The sequence below is a fragment of the Octopus bimaculoides genome, chromosome 6, assembly GCF_046866305.1.
Source record: "Octopus bimaculoides isolate indiv1 chromosome 6, ASM4686630v1, whole genome shotgun sequence".
Taxonomy (NCBI): Eukaryota; Metazoa; Mollusca; class Cephalopoda; order Octopoda; family Octopodidae; genus Octopus; species Octopus bimaculoides.
This window is the reverse complement of record NC_142933.1, coordinates 41,807,245-41,814,680: the sequence shown is the minus strand read 5'-3', so window position 1 is coordinate 41,814,680 and position 7,436 is coordinate 41,807,245.

The following is a 7,436-nucleotide window of genomic DNA, read 5'->3' as shown; positions in this document are numbered from 1 at the left end:
ATTGGTCTATATGATTGACTGAAATGTTATCTAGCTTTATATTCACAGGAAAAATCTGAAACATTCATAACATTCTAAAATATTTTATTTTTTAAGTTTATAATTTACAAATTACTATGTCATATGTTTTTGTTAACTTTATGGCTTGCCTTTATAAATTAATCCCCTATTTCACCATCAAACTGACTATTCAGTTGCAAACCTTTTTTAATTTCCTTACATTTCATTTAACTCCGATTACTTTAGTACTTAAAAGAATCAGACTTATTGTCATACAGACAATGCGTCTTAATTTATGCAGTGAGCTAAATTTTTATACTGGCTCTGATTTGTAATATTATTTTCTACTCTAGGCAGAAGGCCTGAAAATTTTGGGGGAGGGGGCCAGTCGATTAGATTGACCCCAGTATGCAACTGGTACTTAATTTATCAACACCGAAAGGATGAAAGGTAAAGTTGACCTCGATGGAATTTGAACTCAGGACGTAAAGACAGACAAAATACCGCTAAGCATTTCGCCCAACGTGCTAACGTTTTTGTCAGCTCGCCTGATTTGTAATATTCCATATAATATTTCAGTCAGCCAACTTAGGATTTTAAAACACTGATACAAAATGATTGTGTATGTTACTGTCTATTTGCCTTGACATTGTGTGATAGTTGTAAGCAAATGTTATCATCATGCAAGTGGCTTCCCTCATTTCCAATCTTCTGAAACATGTCTGGTCATGGAGAAATAATACCTGATTTGGAAACAAGTGAAGGTTGGCAATAAGGACATCTGGCTGTGGAAAATCTGCCTCAACAAATTCCATCCTTTGTATGTGAGCATGGAAAAATGAACATTAAAAGGATAATGATGATTAGCTAAGAGTCAGCTTTTCTACCTTTGCATTTGTTGATTGACAGAAAACTTTTGACAAGCTTTCACTATCTGTAGTTTGTTAATCACTAAGAAAACTAGGTGTAGATAAATGACTTGTGAAAGCAGTGCAAGAAATGTATAGAGATGCAGTCAGCGAAATGAGAGTTGGTGATGAGATCAGTGTTTAAGTAGGTGTCCATAAAGGTTCAGCTATCAGCATACTTATTTATTATAATTCTCCAAACCATAAAGGGATTCTAAGACTGGCTGTCCATTGCAATTCCTGTATGCTGATGACATAGTTTTTATAGTAGATTTTGTAGTGAATTTATAAAGACATTTCAAATGATATTGCTTTGGTATGAAGTATAGCTTTTCCTGCACCTGATAAATCCCTAAAATTTCTCAATTGTGGAAGTTCAAAACTCCATAATTTCTTCCATATACAGACAGTTGATGTAAAATTTTGGCCATTTCATGGTCTTAAAATACATTGCTGTTTTTGAAGCAACCAAGTCAATAACTCTTAAGAAATTTGGCATTAAGTTGAATGCAATGAAACAAAATTTCAAATTCCTGACAGATATGGTTTTATTGGAAATAGTGACTTTTCCCATTAGAAAACAAAACATCTCTTGTAACAAATGCAGAATCTATTAGCAAAATATTTCAGCATGTTTCAGTGCAACAAAAAAAAAAAAATTAAATAAATAAAAAAATAAACCTGCAATAATTCCCAATATATTTGAAACTTTCTGAGTTAATGACCAGTTATGGTTTGTCATGCAGTAAGAATTACAAAATTTTGCTTTGTCATAAAGTTGAAATTTATTTAGTCTAACAAGTGCAGAAACTCTTCCTTACAATATTACTGCTACTTTTGGAGTAGCTAAGTCAATTCTTATGAAGAAATTGATATTACTGTGGATGGAATTAGGCAAAAATTATCATTTCTTACAGGTATAAGCACCAATGGAGATGGTGACTTTTCACAATAGGAAAATTTGGAAAGTTATCTCACAAATGAAAAATTTGTAATCAAAATATGTTTGAGTGCAATAAAGTGAATAATTATCCCTCCACACCTGTTCCCCTGTCTCAGACTTTCATTAGTTTATTCCATGTGTTTGGCCGTTTGATGACACTCGAAAATATGCACAGCTAAGCTAAGAATTTCTCTTGTTTTTAATCGCCTCATTTTCTCAGTCATTTTCTCTAAAATAATTCTTTTTTGTTTGCTCTGCTCCCTAAAATGACTGACATTGTTCATGGTTGCACCCAACCCCACCACCAATATCAGAAATTACGTTTTATTTACTGGACATCCTGTTGCCCTTCCCCTCTCTCTTTTTATATTGGTTATCTCACTGCCCTTTCCTTTTTACGCTCTCTCTGGACTATATTTTCAAACACCCCAAGCACTTTATATACACTGCTTCCTTACTCCCACCCCCCAGTAGAGGCAACAACCTTAACAATTCTAACATGTTTGAATGACAATAGGTTAAAAGCAAGAATAACTATTGTGACGTCTGTTACCTAACAATCATGGGAACCTTTTTTTCAGGTGCTGGATAACATCTCTCCTTCCAGTGTTTCTTTCCATATCTCTTTCCCAGTTTTCAAAGTTGGTACTGTAAATGTAAGCACATTGAAAGGTAGGTCTAGCGAGATTGTAGAGATACTTGAAAGGAGACATGTTGATGCATGTTGCATACAAGAGGTAAGGTGGAGAGAAGCTTCAGCCAGAGTCCTCACAGGCAAAGCACATGGGTGAATTAGTGGGTGTGGGCATATTTCCTGCAGAGAAATGGGTGGATAAGGTCATAGAGGTAGTGAGGGGGTGCAATAGAATACTTAAACTCAGGCTAGTCTTGCAGAATGGTACAGCTACAATTATCTCTGCTTACGCCCCACAAGCGGGCCTACCAAATGAACAGAAGGATCACTTTTATGATATTCTTCTGCAGGCTATCTCAAAGACAAGTGGCAATGACCTCATCCTTGTGGCTGGAGATTTTAATGAAGACTTGTTTTTAATGGGACAACCATTTATGTTATTGCAGTAAAGTGGTGCCATAAATCAAATAGTTCTAATCAATCTGTGCCAAACTGATTGATTATATTATCCACAATGAATAATTTTGCTTCACATGTCTCTCCTGAAAATGATACATGTTTTGCCCATGTAATGTAATATATTGCCCATTATACCATGTGCTATTTTTGCTGTTTTACGTAATCTTGGTTTACCAATTTTTTTCCCCAAGTATCCGCATTTATAATCAAGATGTCACTACCTGTGTCTAACTGTAATTTGGTATTTACATCATTTATTTTTACATGTACTCTCCACTGAAAATACCTTTTTGTGTTTGAGCCTCAAGTTTGTTCTACAATAAGAACTCCTGTGGCCCAGCTTCTGACAACTATAGAACTTTTTGTTTTTAAATGGACAATCCTTTTTGTAGTGTAGGTCTCCACAACCATAACATGGATTGAGGCCTGACACTTTTTTTTTATTGTGCTTCCTGGAATAACACATTTGAATTTTTTACACATTATGTTTAAGATTTACCATAGTCAGACATTCTTCTGCAATGGTCTGTAGGGATAAATCCTGATTTGCTTGCTCCATTTTCAAGAGAATTCTTGCCCAAATTTCTCTATCTTCAGTTGCTTATAAATCCTTGCACGAAGATAAGTGATTTGAACATATCCTGAGTGATATCCTGGAGTTTGAAATTTTCACACATATGGTTGACTATTCCAGTATAGGTGATAAAATCCTCCTCCTCATTTTTTGTTAAGTTCCAACACTCCATTCTGGTGTTGAATAATGAACTTGTATCACAAAAATTTTTGAAAGCAGTTCTATGGTTTCTTGGAAGCCAATCTCACTTGACCTTTCAGGCAGGATAAAGTTATGGTAACACACGTGTTCGGCAGGAACTACCTTGCGTAGTACAAGCCTTACTTTTTGCTCCTCTGACCATGATTTGCACTTGTTAAAAATTCCAACGTATCTTTTATAATACGTGGGAAATGTAATGCTCTCCTCCAGATTATACATAAATTCAGAAATTGCATTTGCTATGCTGTCTGGTGTAAACAAACTTGCTGGATTTTCGGACTTCGCCGACTGTAACTCAGTTAATTGTTGTTGTTGTAGTATTTGTTTTTGCAACTCCTGTAGTTGTTTCTCTTGAAGCTGTACTACTACAGTTTTCTATGATGCAGAAATTGTCAAATACTAATGTGAGTTTCGAATGATCCTCGTCACCAGATGTTATATCCTTATAGATAAACGAATACACTGCAACAGTGTAATAACAATATAATTGAAACAAATAGCAGTAACCACACAGAACATAACAACAATCTTTTAAGAACCAACATTCCAACACACTAACTTGAACTGTAAACTTTGAACTGGGGAACAAGCATGAACTACCTAACTTACTCAGACCGCTACTATGTATATGTAGGGGTCCAGTCCATTCTTGCCAGGAGGCATTGTACTGTTGCACAATACTTACATTTCCTCCTCATACGCTATGATTATTTCCCACTCTCCATCCCTGCTCTCATTGCCTCACTCATTGTATCGCTGCTTTTCCCATCCTCCTTTTTAAACCCAGATTCTCACTAGTCACTGCAATCTCCTCCCTCACTCCCTACTCATGCCTTCTTGGCAAAACCTGGCCACATGTATTTTGATCCTGTATCTTGAGGGCATGCCCTGGCAATTTCCACAATTTGTCTCTCTCTTCCTTACTCTACCATCCCATCTATGCTCTAAACCCCATTCCTTGTGAATATATCCTGGCCCTTCACCATCATCTTTCTCCTGCTTTCTCTTGCATTCTTGCTGTTTCCTTCTCTCTCTTTCCCTTACTCTTCCCTCTGACTGGGTGACCATGTATTTCCTCTACAGCAGCAAACCTGTTTCTGCACCTCATTCTTGGTCACTTTCTTTCTCTCTCCTTCTGGCTAGGTAACCAAGTCTCTCCTTTACAGCAGCACATCTATTTCTGTTCTCTTTCTTGTTACCTCTCTCTCCCTCTCTTTTTTTCCCCTCTCTCTCTTGGCTGGGTAACCATGTACCTCCTCTATAACAAAATACCTGTTTTTGCCTCTCTGTCACACTCAAATCTTTCTTCATCTGACACAAGATCACCTCCTCAAACTTTGTCTTGCAAGTTACTTGGTGACCCTACTGGTGCTGGTGCTATGTAAAAAGTATCCAGTCCACACTGGGAAGTGGTTGGCATTTAGAAGGGCATCCAGCTGTAAAAACCATGCCAAAATTGACCTTGCTTGTGCTGATGCCACGTAAAAAGTACTCAGTCTAGTCTGCTGGGTATTAGGAAGGGCAACCAACCAAAAAAATCATGCCAAAACAGACATAGTAGCCTTGTGTAGTCTTCTACCTGGCCAGCTCCCGTCAAACCATTCAACCCATTTAGTTTCCTACTACTCAGCAGGCACTTACCTGGGGTGAATTCAAAACCACATGGTTTGAAAATGCACACACAGATTATATATACATATGCACATACAGATTATATATGTGGCAGATGTTCAGGTGCAATAAAGACTGTAAACAAACAGGAAACAACTTCTATCTCATTCCAGGGAGAAAAACTAGAGGTAGTCGATAGCTTCCGCTATCTGGGTGACCAAGTTAGTAGTGGGGGTGGGTGCGCTGAAAGTGTAACTGCTAGAATAAGAATAGCCTGGGCCAAGCTTAGAGAGCTCTTACCTCTGCTGGCGACAAAGGGACTCTCACTCAGGGTAAAAGGCAGACTGTATGACGCATGTGTACGAACAGCCATGCTACATGGCAGTGAAACATGGGCTGTGATTGCTGAGGACATGCGTAAGCTCGCAAGGAATGAAGTCAGTATGCTCCGCTGGATGTGTAATGTAAATGTGCATACCCGTCAGAGTGTAAGTATCTTGAGAGAAAAGCTGAACATAAGAAGTGTCAGTAGTGGTGTGCAAGAGAGACAATTGCGCTGGTTTGGACATGTGGTGAGAATGAATGAGGATAGCTGCGTGAAAAAGTGCCACTCCCTAACAGTTGAGGGAACCCGTGGAAGAGGTAGGCCCAGGAAGACCTGGGCTGAGGTGGTGAGGCAAGACCTTCGAACATTGGGCCTCACCGAGGCGATGACTACTGACCGAGACCTTTGGAAATGTGCTGTGCGTGAGAAGACCCGGCAAGCCAAGTGAGTTCATTGCCAGTGCCCCTGGACTGGTTCTTGTGCAGGTGGCACATAAGATGTACCATCCTGAGCGTGACCGTTGCCAGTACCGCCTGACTAGCCTTGTAGGGTTTTCGAGCGAGATCGTTGCCAATGCCCCTGGACTGGCTCTTGTGCGGGTGGCACATAAAAGACACCATTTCGAGCGTGGCCGTTTTCGTGCGGGTGACACGTAAAAGCACCCACTACACTCTCTGAGTGGTTGGCGTTAGGAAGGGCATCCAGCTGTAGAAACTCTGCCAAATTAGATTGGAGCCTGGTGTAGCCATCCAGTTGCACCAGTCCTCAGTCAAATCGTCCAACCCATGCTAGCATGGAAAGCGGACGTTAAACGATGATGATGATGATGATGATGATGATGATGGTAGCATCATTGAAGAAGAGGTCCCAAACTGAACATGACTAACTATCATCCTTATCACCAAAGTTTGATCTCAATAATGTTTGAACTAGATGGTAGGCCAATGCCAGATGGCACACTAAGAAAGTGCTGCTCGAGACTACAACCAATTTGGTAGCAGTCCATTGCAATTTCATCATAAAAACCATTTGGTATGTAACTCGGGGGTAGACAGTCGACTGACTGCCGACACCACAGATCTCCTCAAAGATTTGTGTGGATGAATTTGGGTTTTTTTTTGGATTGATCACACGATGTCACTCAGTTTTCTTTATTTTCAGAGCAGTTTTTCTCTCCTCCCATTTGGCAATTATTAATATAGTTCATTGAAATTTGTCAACACCAAATACCATCATATCCAGCAATAAATATTACAGATAAATGTTCGTGAGTTTACTTCAATTATTATTCACGTAAGAAGCAATGACATCTACACATACATCACAACTAAGTTAATAAAGCCATTCACTTCTGCATTGGCAACTCATACTTTTGAAGTATATCTTCACTGACCAGTGACAAGCAAACCCACACAACAGTTTCACCAAAAGGATGAGTCAAAATTGGTTTGATGATAACAATTAAATCATTCAATACATCATTAAAAAGTAAAATATTCAGATATCATTTGAACAAGACCCAAGGTCAAGACTTAAAAAGATTTGCTGTTAAAAGTTCAAGCACTAAAGTCAAACCATACTTAGAGAAATACTAAAGAATTAGTTGTAACACAAAGCAACAGAGTTTAAAATTAATGCAGATGCCCACAATCTTTGAAAGTTTCTCTACTGTTCAAAACACAAAGACCGAAAGATGTTTTTTTTTTTTAAGACAAAAAAATTAAAAGTCAGGCCTGAAAATGTCAGTTAATGAACAATAAATTTAAAACATTTCATTTAAA